At 40.2% G+C, this 18,196-nt stretch overlaps 1 protein-coding gene across 1 annotated transcript in view; it reads right to left on the minus strand.

Moving 5' to 3' along the window:
- Positions 1-18,196, minus strand: part of LOC131254232 (uncharacterized) — a 30,717-nt gene that overhangs the window by 1,544 nt on the left and 10,977 nt on the right. The window lies entirely within an intron of this gene.

The raw sequence follows: 18,196 nt of genomic DNA on the forward strand, positions 1-18,196 counted from the left end.
GCATGATACCTATCGAGCTCCGTGAATATCCTTTAGAAACTCTTTTATTTTAGGAAATTTCCTTTCACTTTTTTTTTTCCCCCATCCTTCATATTCACGCAGCCAACCTCTCAAGCATGACACTCCATGTGTGAACCATGCTCAGCAGTATACTTGCAGCTGCGCTTCCATGACCATATCTTGCTTGCCCTTTGGGATTTGTGCATTATAGTTGGGTTGTGAGCATGTACTGGGTGAGACTTGTGTAGGTGGAAGGGTTTTGTACAAACAAGAATAGAAGAAGAATGAATAAGGATGTATCATCTTTGTGCTCGCATGTTTACATCTTGGAGTCAGGGTTTCACCCTTTACAAGAGGAGATTCTCTGAGAGAAATGAAAATGTTATGTTTATTTCCGTTCCAATCTATCATGGTCATATGACATTCTTAGATCATCCTCCTCTAAGCCTTACCCCAATTAATTGGGGTCAGCTACATGAATCCTGTTCCGCCATTCCATTTTATGGAGGACCACAACTTCAGTTAGACCATAGTCATCAACAAGGTATTCCATAACGGTAACGGTAGCTATAACGGCCATCACAATTATCTTTACGATACAGGTTGTAACGGCTGTTATGGTCTCTCTTATTTTTATTGATAAAAACTCGAAAAACCTGTATCGGCCCCACAACGGACTGTTATGTTTTTTTTTTTTTTTGGGGGGGTGGGTAAGTAACGAGCTGTTACAGGTTCTTTCTTTTTCTGTAATGGCTGTTATGACCTTCATTGTGACGCCCCGTCCTCCAATACTCAAGTATTGGATGTCCTCGGCCGTCACCAATAGATTTTTCTAATTTATTGCACACTCACAAGTGCATTCACACGTGCTTGGGGCCAGAAATCTAGGGAATTAGCTAGACCTCGACATCTAGGAACTTGAGCATGGTTGACCCTGGAGACCCAAATGACCTGGAAACCTTGAGTGAGCCTGAACTATAAAACCCTAGAACCCTAGCAGGCTCTTTGGTGAGCCAGTCGGGTCCCGTATCAATTAACTAAACTCTTTGGTACCGACTGTGGGACCCATATCGGATCCTCGGTTTCTATGGCCCTATACGTAGATAGCCTAACCAGTACCAAAACCCGTTTAACCGAACCCTAGGTTCCTATGTAACCTCTGAGTCTATCTGGCATGTTCTGTAGACACTTGCACATGGGAAGTCGCGCCAAACTTTGCACTTGAACCTCGGGTCAACCTAGGAAACCTCACCGAACCATTCCTCGAACATTAGCACAGCGAAGGACCCCTTAGTGAGCAGACTTCAAGTTTTGTTGATCCGACCAATTGGCTTACCGGTCCAACCTCTGAGAAGCTTAGGAAACCTGAGAATTCACGTTCAGCCTGTCCAACAGGTATATTGTCGGTTCCCACGACCGTCAGGCTGCGTCTTTGTTTTTAAGTCACTTAGCAATTCGTCCAACCGATCAGCTGAAGCTATATGAAGCCTTCCTTCTGCCCTGTTCTTCATTTTCACTTGTTCTTAGCCATGGGAGAGAGAGAGAGAGAGAGCTTGGGGCTTGCATTGCTGGCCAATTTCCATTTCGGAGTCTTTCCCCGTTGCTCGTACGCAGCCCTGTTCTCTTCGGCCACAGAAATCCTCGAGTGTAGGCTAAATAGATCTTGTCTTAGTCTGGTGGTGCACCTTCCAGCCCGTGCATGTGAATTTTCTTCTCTCATCCTTGTCGGGTCGGCTGCTATTGTCGAGAATTTCTTGTGGATTCCTTAGATTTTCCAAAATCGTGACCCTAGGATCCTTGCATGTCAGATTTCGGGCTTTCTGGCTGTCTAGAGATCTAGCCCAACCGCATGTGCACGTTGTGTGATGGCATGGTGGTGTTGGATTGTCTGATTAGGGCTCGAATCTGGGACCGCGCCTCCGTAGCTAACCGATTCAGGTAATCAAGTAGAAGGATTCTACTAATAATTCCTAATTCAAGTTAATTCTAGTTCTAATTGCAAGATATGTTGCTAGGATTAAGTTTTCCGCAATTTCCCTTGGCCGACAACCATAAAACCTGTTGATGTCGTGAGGCATTCATGTCAGAGCGCTTGTAGCTTAGAAACCCTAAAAGCAATCAGGTGAAGATATACCCTCAGGCTTTCCCTTAGCATTTTGGTTTAATAATTGCTTTTGTATCTATCTTGTGTTGTTGATTTAAATTATGATCAGTTTTAATCTCATCAAATTGTGTAATTATGAACAATTTCCCCTTTTACCTATGACTATCATATGCCATGTTGATTATTGTATTTAGAATTGGAAAGATGAGGGCTGTTGGAAGCATGCCCTGGACACATGGCCTCGTCCCTTGGGAATTTCTAGAACCTATGGTGGATTCCAAATAAAATGTAGGCCACTGTGGCGTTCCTTGGGAATTACCCTTGTTACTGTTCTTTTTCAGACCCTTCGCCGGTTACATTAGGAGAAAGGCCACCAGTCGAGGGAATGATTGACAGTTGTGTTTGTCGTTAAGATATTATTTATGAATCAGATTGCTTATTTGATATTGTATGTAAACCATACTTATAATGGTTGGGCTAATCACGCATTCATGACATGTGGACTTTACTGAGTGGGCGGCATAAGAAACGGGGTTTCCCGAGTCACAATGGGTGCACCTACGAGTATTTTACCGGGTCTCTCAAGGTTATTAGATGCGCTGTCGTCCACTATGGGTGTCCTTTCACATGGATTTTACTAGGTAGCTGATCACTGTGGGTGTACCATAGTATTTTACCATGGGTGTCCTTTATGCATGGATTTTACCCGGTGGCTAGTCAGTATGGGTGTACCTGAGAGTATTTTACTGGCTAGCTAGTTCACTATGGGTGTCCTTTTCAGCTGGATTTGCATCCCTAGTCTGATTGCATTTCATGCATTCATGCATCTAAACAAGATAATTGTGAGTGTATAACATGTTTCGAATTTGTATGCCTATGATAACATGCTTGGTGTTAGTCTGTTAGATGCTAAGTATAATATGCTTCGTGTTACATTCTAGGTATAACATGCTCAGTACTAGTATGCGAGGTATAACATGTTTAGAATTCGTATGCGTAGACATCACATGCTTAGGTATAACATGCCAAGTATAACATTTTTAGAATTCGTACGCGTAGACATCACATGCTTAGGTATAAGATGCTTAGTGTACTTGTAGTGAACGTATGCTAGCTAACATATTGTGGGTTTAATCTTGGGGGTGTATCTTCACTATGTTGGCAGTTGACGCCTTCTATTTGACGCATACAGGTGGCCTCGGAATAGGACGAGGCGCTTGGAGAGTGCAACTAGGTGCGTAGGGCCAAGTTGAGAGTTGTGGGGCTCTCTTCTTTTTCTTTTTGTCGCCTTATACTCTCTTTATTTTGGACATTGTTGTACATCCTCGGTTATGGGATTTGACTTTTATACCTATTTGGATGATGACTTATGCTGATTTTGGTCTGGTTATGTTTATACCCGCCTTTTGTTTACCATTGTGTTATTGTGTGCGACTTTGATTGTGGATTTTGAGCCAAATGCTAACCGTACCATGTAAACATGTGGGAAATCCGCCCCACATGCTGCTCGTACTTTAGTTAACGCTTGCGAACTCGGGACTTGGGTTGCTATATTGGGGTAGCAAGTTCCGGGGGGTTACATTTACGATCCCATAATATGTAACAGTTGCCACTGTTACCTTTACGTAACTGCTGTTATGGCACACCATGGTCATCAAGTAGACTATTATTCTATGATAAGATTAAAAAACCCACAAAATACCACACACATGGACCTAAATCTCTCCCTTCCTTTTATTCTCTTATGTTTATCTCTTTCTTATTTAATTTATCTTATTAAAGATCACTCAAGACACAAATATTGTCGCAAAATATACAAGTAACGACTAAATCATACATAAGGGCTCCTTACGCTTGAAATCATTACTAAAGATGCCTAAAGAGACATTCCTTCCAATTTTGTACCCCTAAAAAGAATCCCCCAAAAGCTGTACTAAATAAAAACTTCAAAGAATGAAGCTATAACCACACATGGGATCATGTCTCCTTAAAAATCTCTACACACAGTCCAGATATGGGCCTACTGAATTCGCCACATGACCGACAAATTGGGTTTTTGGGGTGTACGTTTTCATTGCACACTTCTTGCAATCGCTCTTGCTTTCATCATTCTCCACTTATTGGAAGGGATTCAACCTGGTCATTTAAAAAAATATATATATATCTTCTTACATGGGGGACAAGTGTCAATCAGCCTCAATGATTTAATCTCTTTGCTTCTCTTCCCTGATATCCGATCCATTCCCTTGATCAGCTTAGGATGTAAAACAAATGTCTTTCCATCCATCTTAATCGTGTAGGAATTTCCTTTTACAGATATTATAGGGTCCCCAACATGATGCCATGTCCTTCCTAGTAATATATCATACACATCCATCAAAACCACGATACATCGAACCTCGATGTGGAACTCATCTTCAATGGAAAGAAAATCAAGCAATGGTATATTAGCTTGATTTTATTCCCATTCTGAAACCAGGCCGCTTGATATGGTTGGCAATGCCTCTTAACTATATATATATATATATACACACACACACAATTTCTCCAACATCACCTTTGACCCTTAGCAGCTGGTGTCAATCACCAACTTGTGTGCTCTCATTTTCAATATGTAAGGTTTTTGTGGAGGTTTCGGTATTCCAAATTTCTTCCTCTAAAGATATTGGTGGCCACAATACTAGTCATACAAAGAGATCTAGCATTACATGTTCGGATTCCACCATAATTGTCCGTCTATTGCTACCACTATCTTGATTTCCTTTGTTGCATTCATCCTCTTTCTTGTTCCTTGAGAATTGAGCTTTTCCTTTGAATTTCCTCTTCAGACACTTAAAAGGAATAATCCAAATTTGAAACACTTCTAGCCTCTAGTTTCATCCCTATCAAATGTACCTTTTGGTTCAGTTCCTTTGCTTTTCCTCCATCCCCTTTTTAGGGTTTGGTGTGGTTAGATCCGAAAGAGTTTCTTTCAGACTTCCATTTAGGAACTTATGAGAGGATTTCAAGCTACCAACATGCTTCTTATGCGTTCTTCGACCTTCAATGCAAATTTGTAAGCCTTCACACCAAGCAAGCCATTGCCACCAAAATCCTCACTAGATCATGAAACTCAACCTACAAATGTACCTTACAAATAATTGGCCTATCGATTTGCTAATGGCCTGTTTGTTTCACCGATTACCACAATAATGTAAATGAAATGGGTAATGACTAAAAATTACTTTACCTATCTCCTGACAATAGTTGCATTTGACTACTGATTCTCGTGTTTGGTTTATTTGCAGTAAAAACATAATGATCGCATTTGTACATCACTTCAATGTCAAATCGTCACCAAAATAAACTAATGTTGCTATTTGGATTGGAGATTTTTATGGTAATACGATGAAAAAGTGCAATGATTACAAATTTCTTTACCCGTATCCTAAATACATCCGCATTTGACCAATAACTCTGGTGTTTGGTTTGGTAGTAGTAAAATCGTAATGATGACATATTTCCTTTACATTACCGGGCTAATTGGTAAAACAAACAGGCCCTAAGGCCGTTGCGGATGATAAGGCGAAAGAATGCGGTATAACCTTTTATGTCTCTAACAGATATAATGGAACTTTTGATAGAATTCTTGATCAAAATCCAAGGGCAAGAACTTTCATCGCATCACATCCTTCCTCTCCTTCCAACTTTCCAGCTTCAACTTCCTGATTTGCTCGCGAGGCTTATGGAGTTGGGGCTCACCACATAAATGCATGATAACCCCAGAATCAGGTCATCGTGAACTTAAACTTTCTTATGGTCCGTCATCTCCTTACATTCGAAAAATCGCACTACATTCGCCGACCAATCCAAAAAGTTCTCCAACTGCAAAACTTTGTAGAATTCAAGCATCTAAACGTCAAATATGTAGTTGTAACCATGACTTTCTAACAGGTCACCTCTCCTACCGTTGATTGAATTAAACACCAACTGAATCTCTACCTTGGAATTTCATAATGTTGAAACCTTCTCATGAACAAGGAGACTCAGATGACGTCAACTTATCCAATCCATTCAAGATCTCTCGAATAGCTCCTAATTGGTCTCGTCCCCTAACCACTTCCTCCAAGACATTCCACTTGTTCTCGCCATTCTCAAAAAAAGACAATGGATGAACTTGCTCCATACCAATTTCATACTGTTGAAACCTTCTCATGAACAAGGAAACTCAGATGATGTCAACTTATCCAATCCATTCAAGATCTCTCGAATAGCTCCTAATTGGTCTCGTCCCCTAACCACTTCCTCCAAGACATTCCACTTGTTCTTGCCATTCTCAATCAAGACCATGGAAGAACTTGCTCCAATACCAATTTTGGTATTAAAGTACGGTGGAAGGATTTTGTACAAACAAGAAGGACAAAGAAGGCTAGATCGCCTTTGGACACACAGGATATCATGACCATCTAGCACCCACATATAAGCTCTAATAGCCTTTAGCGAAGGAAAAATCCTGAAATACCATGCATATCGATCTGAATCTCTCCCTCCCCTTTATTCTCTAATGCTTCTTATTGTTAAAGTAGATTAGGGTAGTCTTCCTAGATTAGGATATTCCCTTTTTCGTTAAGAAGTATATCTGTTAAGATCTCTCACAAATCTCCCACATCTTTTATATATTCTCCTAATTCTTAATAAAATAAATAAGTTACAGTTTCTAATATGTAGTCTCTTGTTGTTTAACACGGTATCAAACAAGTATCAATTCTAATGCCATTTCATCACCATCGTCACTACGCATCAATGATCCTGACCATGACCACTCGTTGACAGCATCTCTGCCATTGCTAGCAGCCCTGCACTCCAATCTGTTGTCTGTTTTTAGATCTGTGTCCCCACCCAAACCTATAGCTACAACCTACAGAATTTTGACGCTTCTACCCCCTATTGGAAACCCAAACCATCACTGCATCTTTCGTTTGTCCACCATTGCCCATCTTAGCCATCGACTGTTGATAGTTGCAGCTCGAAACCCATCATCGTCTACGACAACGCCATTGATTCTGGCATGCGCCCAGTCTGCTCGCACCCTCCTGCGAGCCATCTCTGCCGCTCAAGGGCAGGTTTCTCTTGCATGCCACAATAATAGCTATCACTACTGCTCGAGGGATACTTCCTATCGCACACCGTCCAGTCACCAGGGCCCATGATTCTCTGTTGTCATCAGATTTAAGGGTATGTCCTGTTATTAGTGTTTTCAGTACAGTATTAACGCATGTCTCACACCCTTGGGATACAAAAACATATAGGGCATAACGTGTATCGTGTAATGAATTACTTTTGTTTGGAAACATTGGGCAATTGGTCGAATTTTTCAATGAAACTTTAGGGGATGCTATAAAAAAATTAAAATTAAAATAAAATAATAAAAAAAAAAAACATTAACACACTTAGAACTCAAAAGGTCACAAAAAAGAAGTATACATATTAAGTTTCCTTTGTATAGGGTCCTAAACTATGCGTTATCTAACAGAAGTAATGCAACTATATTTAAAATCAGTTCATATAATTTATAAATCATAGAAGATGAATGAAAACACAATCAATAGATTCAAAAGCCAAATTTGTAATACAATGTATAGTGCATTTACTTTTAAAAAAATAAAATTATTTCTTATATTTTTTAAAAATAAATTTTAATTTTGAAAATAAATAAGTGTGGTTGATATTAAAATCAGCATTGATTCATAAATACATAAATATAAGGTATAAATAACAAGTGGTCAATGTAATTATTTTTTTTCAAAAAAATATTTTTATTTATTTTGAATATTTTTAATTAAAAAAATATTTTTTTCAAAACTTCAAAAAAGTTCTGTCAGTCTGCAAATAAGTCTCCAAGCACTCTCACATGATTTTTCCACACTCTAATTGCAAGTTAAATAGTTGAAATCAGGATTCCCTAAAATCCATCATTTTTCCCAAATTCGAAAATCGAAGGTCAAAATCCATTATTGGGCATGCAAAATCACGGATTACTAACTTTATTCCACAAGATTTCAAGCAATTTAAATAAGAGAAGACAGTTTAAATTAGCAAAAATTTACTCATTGGTTTTCTGGTATCATACGCTCTCCAATCAATTTCCACACTCAAATCCCCTTTTCTCTACAAATAAAAGAAAAGTATGATAAAAATTCCCTTAGCAACGTAATCTCATTAAAAAAAATAATAATAATAAAAATAAAAATAAAATCAACAAAAATCAACAAAAATCGATTTTTGTGGAATTTTGACAAAATTTTCAATCTTTTTGAAAGGGGAACTTATAACAATGATATTTTCACAATATCGCAATATATCAATATATCATTGATACATTGCAATGATCACGATAAATTGATGTTTTTTGGTGAATTTTACAAATTTTCCAAAAAGGAACTTACAGCAATGATATTTTCATAATATCGCAATATATCGATATATCGTTGATGCATTGCGATATATCAACCAATACTAGAAAGTATCCCAAGTATGGCCCAGTTTCATATTAACACTGTAGATATTGATAGTATCAACCAATACTACCACTGTTGAAAACACTACCTACAGTAACATGCCACCAACAAAACCAATTGCCACATAAATCCCAAACCCATCTGGCTACGGCGCCCAAAATCCATCTTTAAACCCATCACCTCACCCCATCATTGTTTTTAGTCGATCTTGCTGCCGCTACAACTTGTACGCTACCAAATCTCAACAGATGCAACCCCATCTTCATTGTTTTTGTCATCACCCAGAAGTTGCAAACTCACCATTTAGCCCCTACGTCTATCGTCAACAAGGTATTCAATAATAGGTCTTTTTCTAAAGGGAAAAAAAAAAAAAAAAAACTTCATTAGCCTTGTATCCGACCGTTAGGGGGCGTTAACGCGCAATGGTTCCCATTGTTTAAAACTGTTATGTGACCATCTTTTAATACCTTGGGTGTCGGCCCTCCGGATCGACTACCATGTTTCCCCTTGTTGTCTCCAATCAGCCCCCATTTTCGTCTGCCTCAGCCAACAACACTAAATTTTGTTCAAACCCACCATCCAACAACATCGGCCTCAATCTCCATCGCTATCCTCTGATCTGACAACCAAAGCCCTCAAATCTGGCAACCATAGTCGCACCCACAGTCACTGAGAACCCATTACAATCACCCTGGCGTTACATGCCGCACTCAGCTAACCATTGCAATCATCAGAATTTGATGTTGTGACTAGATTCAACAATTTTATCGTCTTCGGCAATAAATTTGCTTATCAGACAATCCTGACTTGCAGCGACACTCATTTTGCTCTCCCCTACAATCAACCCCCTTGAACGGTTTCAACACCCGCTCTTGATGCTTTGTGTGCGCACCTGAGTTCGTGCACCTTCAGTTTGATTTCAGTGGTCATTTGATAGCATTGTCTTCTCTTTGCTCCGTACAGCTTCAACGAGATATCTTCCTCATACCACGCCTTTTGACAAGATGTGCTTCGCGTCTATGGTGGGCTTTTGGACCAGACTTGTTACTGTGTCGGGCTTTTGGATAAGACTTGTCATCCTGTCAAGCTTTTTGAACCAAACCCTTTTTTTTTTCTTTGCAATCAAAACATCTAGAGCTATCAAAAGAATGGCGGTTGAACTCTCAACTACCGGAAGTGTTGTATCCACCAGAAGGCAGTGGTTGAAATCCCGAGCACCGGAAGTACCAGTAGATCATTCGCCAATCATTTGAAGTTCCAATCGTTCACATTCTAGAAGTCATCCAAAGTGCATACTCACCTCATGCTACTTGTCGTTTCATCATTATGTTACCGTAGAATTTTACTTTTATTTTTTTAATAAACGTTCACTATACCTTTTCAAACTTAAGTTAATCCTTTTAGAGCACCTTGAGTTTGAGGGGAGATGCAAGAGTAGATTAGGATATTCCCTTTTTAGTTAATGTTCCCCCAAAAAATTCCATTTTTAGTTAAGAAGTATATTTGTTAAGATCTCTAGGATTTTTAGAAATCTCTCACAGATCTTCCACCTCTTTTATATATTCTTATAATTCTCAATGAAATAGACAAGTCATAGTTTCCACAATGTAGTATTATGGTTTAACAATTATGTTTATCTCTTTCTTATTTAATATATCTTATTAAAGATCCCTCAAGAGTCAAGACACAAAGCTCCCAACATAGAAACCAGCAATGACTTACTGACAAATAGGACTCCTAATGATTGGAAACTATTAGTAATGACAACCAAAGAGACATAACTCTTGAATCCTAACAAAATCCCTTGAAATCTTTACTAAACAAAGACTCCAAAGAACCCAGCTACAACCACACATGGGATCCATCTCTTCTATAAATCTCTAAACACGACTCCAGGGAGGATCATTACATCGGCCAAAATAGTCGCAAATTGGGTTTGTCAGGCCCACATCTTCAACACACGCTTCTTATGATCATTATTGCTTGCAGATTGCATTAGGCACCATGTTGGCATGCGAGTGTATTTGCGAGCCTTTCCCATGTCCCATGGCCAATTACCAAGAGCCCAAGTGGGTAGCCAAGGAAGGTTGATGCCTGGCGGCAGCCAATCATAAAGCTTTTGCTAATCAACCCTTTAGAAGCCAACCCAAATTGATGGGAGAAGGCTAAGGTGATGACAATGATGACAATGATAATAAACCAGCTAGATATGCACAGCAATGTTGTCCATTGCTCTCTTGTCGCATCAACATCCAACCCAGGCCAAAATTAAGTCATGTCAATATCTCGGGTGTATCAACAAGCAAGATTATCGTACTGCCAACTGAATTCAAAGAACCAACTGCTGGTTCATTATCCACTCCCACAACATACCTCATGAAAATGTGTTTCATAACTCAACTATGTACAAGGCACCTAACTCTTTCCCCCCAAAAAGGAAGAAAACAGATCAATTGACTAAGATAGGTTTTCTAAAGATAGCTGATTCCCAGACCATTTGAATAAATAATAAGCCTCACATACAGTGGAACTGTTGTTGTTATCTGAGATTCTGCGATGATCCTGATTTGAATAGTCCACAATTGTCAATTTGTCATGCACTCGACCATGTTTTTTTTTTTCTTTTGAAAAATGAATTTTATCATGGGAGAAAAGATGGGCATTAAACAGAAATGTAAAACCACAAGCGACTATGTAGATTAAGCACAAAGACTATGTTACACTTGTGTAAGGAAGTTAAATATACAATACAAAGAAAAAGCATAAGAAAGCTGCACTATGAAACAGCAAACACAATTCCATGTTTTTGTACAGAGACATCCCTTCTTACAAATCAGAACTTTGTTACCTTAGTATGGGTACAAGGATTGATACAGCAAGGACTAGGTATGGTACATCTAAAACTCATGATCTGGGTATGGCAAGAAATCTTGAGGAGTGAGAGCATAATCATGTTAAAACGTTTCCTCAACAAAATTCACGATTTGGTTTTGCAATCTAACTAGTCCACGTCGCTCCAAATTCTAAATAGCTAGTTGGACTAGAGTTCAAAGCATTGATAAATTAAGAGCGAGTCTGAGGGAAAGGATCTCTTATCCTTGAACTCATTCGATCAGGGAATGACAGTAACAAAACTACAATTACCAGACAAGTACATATAAGAAAGCCGAACTTCGTAGAAGGATCAGTTAGACAAGGAGTGTAGAACAATTTTAAGTCTTCCAAACAAAGGTCTGTTCAATATGGTGATTATGGAGGATTATTATTATTAATTTTAAAATAATTTACTCAAAAGAAACCAACAGAACAGCAAAACCCAAAAGACAGGGCCTGATTTACAATGGGGAAGGGAGCAGACGATGAAATATCATAGTAAAGACACCTATCAACTAAAAGATCCCTACTACAACCCTACAAAACTTTGTGCCCCCATCCCAAGATATAACATTCCCCTTTGCCATTCGGAATATTTCATCTCTATTTCCTAGTTACATAAGTCCAGTTGTTCCTCTCCTCCCACATTGACCAGATACCAGCAAACAAGGTCAGCCTCCGCAAAGGTTTCCATTTTTGGATTTGCGCTTTCCCCATTCCGAGCTTCAACAAAGGTTCCAACCATGCCTGGTGTAACCCAGGCAAACCAAACAGACAGAAAGTGCACACCTAGATAAAACTAGCAAACTCACAATGTATAACACCTGACCCATTTATTCTGCATCCTTAAGGCGAAGGATGCAAATGTCCACGATCATCATCTGTTGGCTTCTTAAGTAATCATATGTCCTTGGCCGCAAGCCAAGCGAAGGCTATCACCCTAGGAGGACCCTTATACAACAAATCAAACATATTAGGCTGACTGCTCTACTCCAAACTCCCCTAAGGTTGTGTTTGGATGAAGGAAAACTCAAACGTGGGTACTGAAAAGTAATCTGGAACATTCAGGAAGTGGAAAACTGCACATTCTGATTTGAACATCCATTGTGCAGTTTTTCATAGATTCTGCATTACTTCCCCCTATCTGCAATTTGTTTCGATTCCCTACAAATAAGCTTTGATTGTGAAAACAGAACCAGTGGTCTGCAATAACTCGAGCATATTTAACAACATCAGCAACCATTGTGCAAATTTTCATGGATTCTGCATTACTTCCCCCTATCTGCAATTTGTTATGATTCCCTACAAATAAACATTGCTTGTGAAAACAGAACCAGTGGTCTGCAATAACTCAACATCAGCAACCAAATTATGCTGCTGCTGCATTCCACCAAATTCTGCCAAATACAATAAATGGATCCAACACTAAATGCTGCTCCTGATACAGTATAGTAGGGATGCAACTCAGGCAGGTTGGGTCGGTTGGGAGTCATTCCCAAGCCCAACCTGGATTCCAACCCAAGGTCCCCAACCCAAATTCCTCTATACTCAACCCTAAACTGACTGATCTGACCCAACTCAACCCAACCCAAATGCATGTGATTATTTTGAACCAAATCTAACAACACCTGAATTTGCCCAACCTAAACCCAACCTAATTTCAAATCAGGTTGGAGTTTTCCAACCCTAACCCGACCTGAGAACCCTGAAAACCGGAACTCACGTTGAGTCCAGGTTTGGGTCGAATGAACCCATGTTGTAGCCCTGTGGCAAAGGAAAGCAACATCGATGCTGACTACATCTACAACTTTGTTCTTTTTTTTCTTTTCTTTTTTTCTAGAAAGATAGAGCTACAACTGTTATGACTTACGACATGTTGAGAACATAAGCAACAAGACTGCTGTGATTAACTTATTATATGCCTAACCTGTACAAAACAATACCAGCAGCATGGAGCAACTTTTTTTAAATGGTGTGGCACATGCGCACGGACGCGCCAACAACACTACTAGTTACATGGTTGCACTACACCTGCAAACTTCATTACCAATTACAGATGCAATGGGTGATTGGAAAAACAGAAAATACACCAAACAAGCTGAAAGTTAAAGAAGTTATTGACAGGTAGCTATTTCTACTTCTTCTTCTTCTTCTTCTTCCTTTTTTTTGAAGAGTAATAAATATTGATGGGTAGCTACCACATCAGGAGATTCCAAAATGTTGAGAAAGGGACATCTGAACAAAAACGGGTAAACCCATTTCAAAATTTAAACAGTACCGGATTTGTTTAGATATCTGCACTGATTTGAGAGAGACATCCACTCAGATCCATCATAAAATAAAGCAAGGAAATGAAAAAGAAAATAAGAAGAAAGATGAACAAACATATCCAGATTTCAACTGATCTGGGTGGAAAATTGATAAAAAGAAAAAACCATTTCAAGCAACATACACATCCAGATCTCAATGTCTTCTTTCGGATAAAAAGGAAAATTAACAACCACTTCCATCTGCAAACACATCCACCATTGGTGAAAGGAAAAAAAAGAAAAAAAAGAAAAAAGACAGCGTCTCCAATTTGTGCCAAAAAAAAAATAATCTTCACAGACAAACCAAAAATCCCCAAATGTTAACATCGCAGACCACCGCTTCATATGGATGCAAACCCCATCCCAATCGCACAAGCATTGACCATTTTATAACATGCACCACCTCCTTTTCAACCCAGAAACAAAAAGAAAAGAAAAACAGCATAACTTCTTTGGGTTGTAGAATGGAGATGGTTGGAAGGTTTTGGAAGGTTTTGAGGGTTGATAGGAGATGAATCTCAGCTGCTTGGATGGTGGAAGGAGAGATTTGGTCATTGCACTTGCAGAGTATGGAGTGAAGGAGCAGCACCAAATGGTCTTATTTCTTCCATCATGGAGGAAATTGATTTAACATGTTTTTTTTAAGGTGACATTCATATCCACGGTTTTTTAGGAAAGTTAATGGAGGGGCATTTTCACACCGGGCTCGAGTGGAGTTGCCTGTAGAATGCAGGGGCACACTAGAGGTGGGTGGCCCATGTGAGGTGGGCCCCACTTGTGAGGGGCGGGTGACTCGTGTGAAGCGGTACCCATGTGATTTGGGGCCCACAAGGGGGGTTCGGCTGAGGTCCTAACCCATGCGATGTGGGGCCTGGGCTATGAGATAAAGGTATTAATTCGTTATGCTCTGTCTTTAACGTCTCGGAAAAACCCGTATAAAGACCCGAGTACCACCTCAGGCAGAAATTACCCAGGACCAAAACCTTTAGAAAATTAGGTTAATGCTAGCAAGTGCTAAACTAGAGTGCTTATGAAATTAGCACTAATCGCTTTAAATATGATCTGCAAGACCAAAAATGTGCAGAATCATTGACGCTACATTACCCTGAAATCTAGAATCCATCTCAAAACCCAGTTGCTCTCGGGAGCACACCGAAACTCCGTATCGGACCTAAACCGCACGTCGAAAGTTCGATTACCCCGAAACTATACAATTATGACCGCATTACTAGACTTGACAACCCCTTCGAAAATCAAGTCTTAATTGTGTCTAAAACTACACAACTTGAGCCCGGAGCAAAGTGTGTGAGAAACGTGAAAATATTTAGAAATAAAATCCAAACTTAAGTAATCTGAGTCGTGTCGCTTGCGAGCCAAATATAAGGATTCAGACCGTCAGAATCTGACCCAAATACACCCTCGGCTCAGGAGAAATGTTCCACACATGTAGGTGTACTTGTGACTCTGATCGAGTGACCGTGACCGTTGAACTGAAACTGGTCCGCCACGGCTGATCTGTAAATCCGATCGGAACGAAAACTCAGCCTAACCTAGATCCATGGTCAGGGAGCTTAAGTCCGACCGCACGTGGAAAAGGAGCCACCAGAAGTGCTCCGTTGGACTGGAATAGTCCGTATTTGGATATAACCTAAGTATACCTTTGCCCTGGCGCCATTCCCATCAAACCTGGGCCTATATAAGGACCTTAAACCCTCTCCCTCTCACCCCATACGAATTTGATAAAACCCTAGGAGAGAGAGAAGAGAAAGAGAAGGGAAAAGAGAGAAAGTGAGAGTGAGAGTGAGAGTTAGAGATTCTTCCTGGGATTCGATCCCGCTACTCCACGCACTCAACCGCCACTCCTGTATTGTTGTACAGGCGATTCCGATTCCGTTCTTAGGTAAGAAAACCTAACCCTAATCTGTTTTAGGGTTTCAGATAGTGTAAGTTATGAAATAGCTAATCTAATTTATGTTATAGGTTGTCAATTTGCCATAGACAAAGACTTAGCTTTAAAACTGAGTTCGCTACGAGTCTATTGGCGAAAGGTGCGGACTATAAACGTATAGGTTATGGTTTTCAAGGCTTTCAATGTCGGTTAATGGTTTATTACTGATGTGGGTGCAATTTCACATGCCAAATGCGATGTTTGTATCGCGTTACTAATATATATGAACTATATTGAGTTTAGTGTGTTCCATGTATATGTAGAAAGTATCGTATGCGTATGAAATTTGAACGTGTGCTTGCCATGATTAATTGTCGTGTGTTTGTGCTAGTTGTATGTGTACCAACTCCTTAGCGAAAGGATTTGCCCTAAGACGTGCTATCACCAACATACGTCATGTATATTGGAATGTGTAGTCTAAGTGTTTGTAGAAATGTCTGAATGAATAAGTGTGTAATAAATTATACGTTATATGGGCGTTGAGAAGAGATTCTCAATTATCTTAACGATGTGTATGATTTCCTCCATGTAACTTACATTCTTTGTCTGTTTTACTTAGGAACTGCATTTGTGTGAATTCATGTTTAAGTTGAAATCCATCAAATGCTTACATGCTTGTATGATTGGAATTGTTGATCCATTACTGTTCTGATTAGCTTGTATAATTATCTGTTATAATTGAATGTGTTTGGGACTACGGAATAGTCCAGGCAATCGATAACAGGCTTTGAATAGGTGGCTGAGGTTGTTTCGCCACATAGGATGTGATCGATGAATCCGAGCCGTTCTTGGGATGTCGGTAGTGGTTAGGCCACACGGAGTGCTTACGCACTTCATGTCGATCAACTCAACGTATGCTCGTACTAATCGAGCTCGTCAAGTAACCCAATTGACCTGATGTATGTTCACCATGTATGGACGCTACTGCTTGAATCTAAGGTACCAAACTCACCAGTGAAAACCCTTTTAAACCTTGGTACCTTGATCCGCTAAGACTCATGAGCCGGGCATGGTGGTATGGGATACCGTGGTCGAGCTGTCGGCCTAAGCTGGGGTGACGAGCCTCCCTGTAGTGACCAGTGAGCAACCCAGACTCGTGAGCCGAATACGGTGGTATGGGACACTGTATTCGAGCTGTCGGCCTACACTAATAAGGTGACGAGCCCTTTGTAGTGACCTCGAGCGTACACTAAGACTGCGTAGAGGCGACGAGCCCTTACGTAGCAACAAGAGTACACTAAGCCTGCACTGATAAGGTGACGGGCCCTTTGCAGCGACCTAGAACCGTAACATTGTATCAGATTTACTAGGATTGACGACCCTAAAATGGATCATTGTTTGGAAATTTATATAAGGGAGGTACCTTAGCTTCCCAATCCTGCTGTATGAAAGGGACTAATAATAACTCGGTAATCACGCTCATTCCATCGCACTGCATGTGCCCCGGGTTGAAGAGCACAGAGGGAAGAAAGCATGCCGCGACCGTAAGATGGTGTCACACGAGGAAGTGTAGGCGAGGGCATGCATCATGCTTACATTTTATCCTTGCATTAATAAGAGTATCTAGGAATGTCTGATATGTCTGCTTTATCATTACTGCTTGACTGAATTGATAACACGTTAACCTTTGCTCTATGATCCCACTGAGTTGATCACTCACTCCCACGTTCTGGGACGGTGTTCTGAACACCCACCAGACTCTGTTTTAGTTGCAGATGACGATATGACTCAGGAGGCGGAGCCCGATTACTACGACGATTAGGATGAGTTCTCATATATGCAATTCTTCGGTGGTTTCGTTTAGGCCATCCAGACCGACGGGGCTACAGGGTTTATTATTGTAGTTGAACTATTTTGGACATTTGATTTTTTTTCTTTTTTGAACAATTACATGTATATGGTGACTTAGTGATGTATTCATACTCTAGATACTGATCGTGATCCTTTGGGCTCATACACGTTTATATACAATTTTCAGTCTTCCGCTTTCGTTATATGAATTGATCTGGAGTATGAATTACTGTTTTGGTATAATCTCACTCATGATTAATGCACTAACACAGACAACATTTAATCATCATTATCTATGTTGCATAAGTGATGCGTTGGAACTCGTGGGTTGAGTTTATGCTCGAACCCCGATTTTCAGGGCGTGACACTGTCAGTTCGAGCTTTTAGAACAAGTGGTTAATTGTCCTGCATCAAATTGATATCAAATCGGGAGGTCTCGTATTTGAGACTCCTCACTGGGGGTGATTGATACAGGGGCATTTTCACACCAGGCTCGAGCGGGGTTACCTGTGGGATGCAGGGGCACACTCGGGGTGGGTGGCCCGTGTGAGGCGGGCCCCACCTGTGAGAGGGGGGTTTGGCCAAGGTCCTAACCCACGTGATGTGGGGCATGTGCTATGAGATAAGGGGATTAATTCGCCATGCTCTACCAGTTCGAGCTTTTAGAGCAAGT

Source organism: Magnolia sinica, chromosome 1, assembly GCF_029962835.1.
Source record: "Magnolia sinica isolate HGM2019 chromosome 1, MsV1, whole genome shotgun sequence".
Taxonomy (NCBI): Eukaryota; Viridiplantae; Streptophyta; class Magnoliopsida; order Magnoliales; family Magnoliaceae; genus Magnolia; species Magnolia sinica.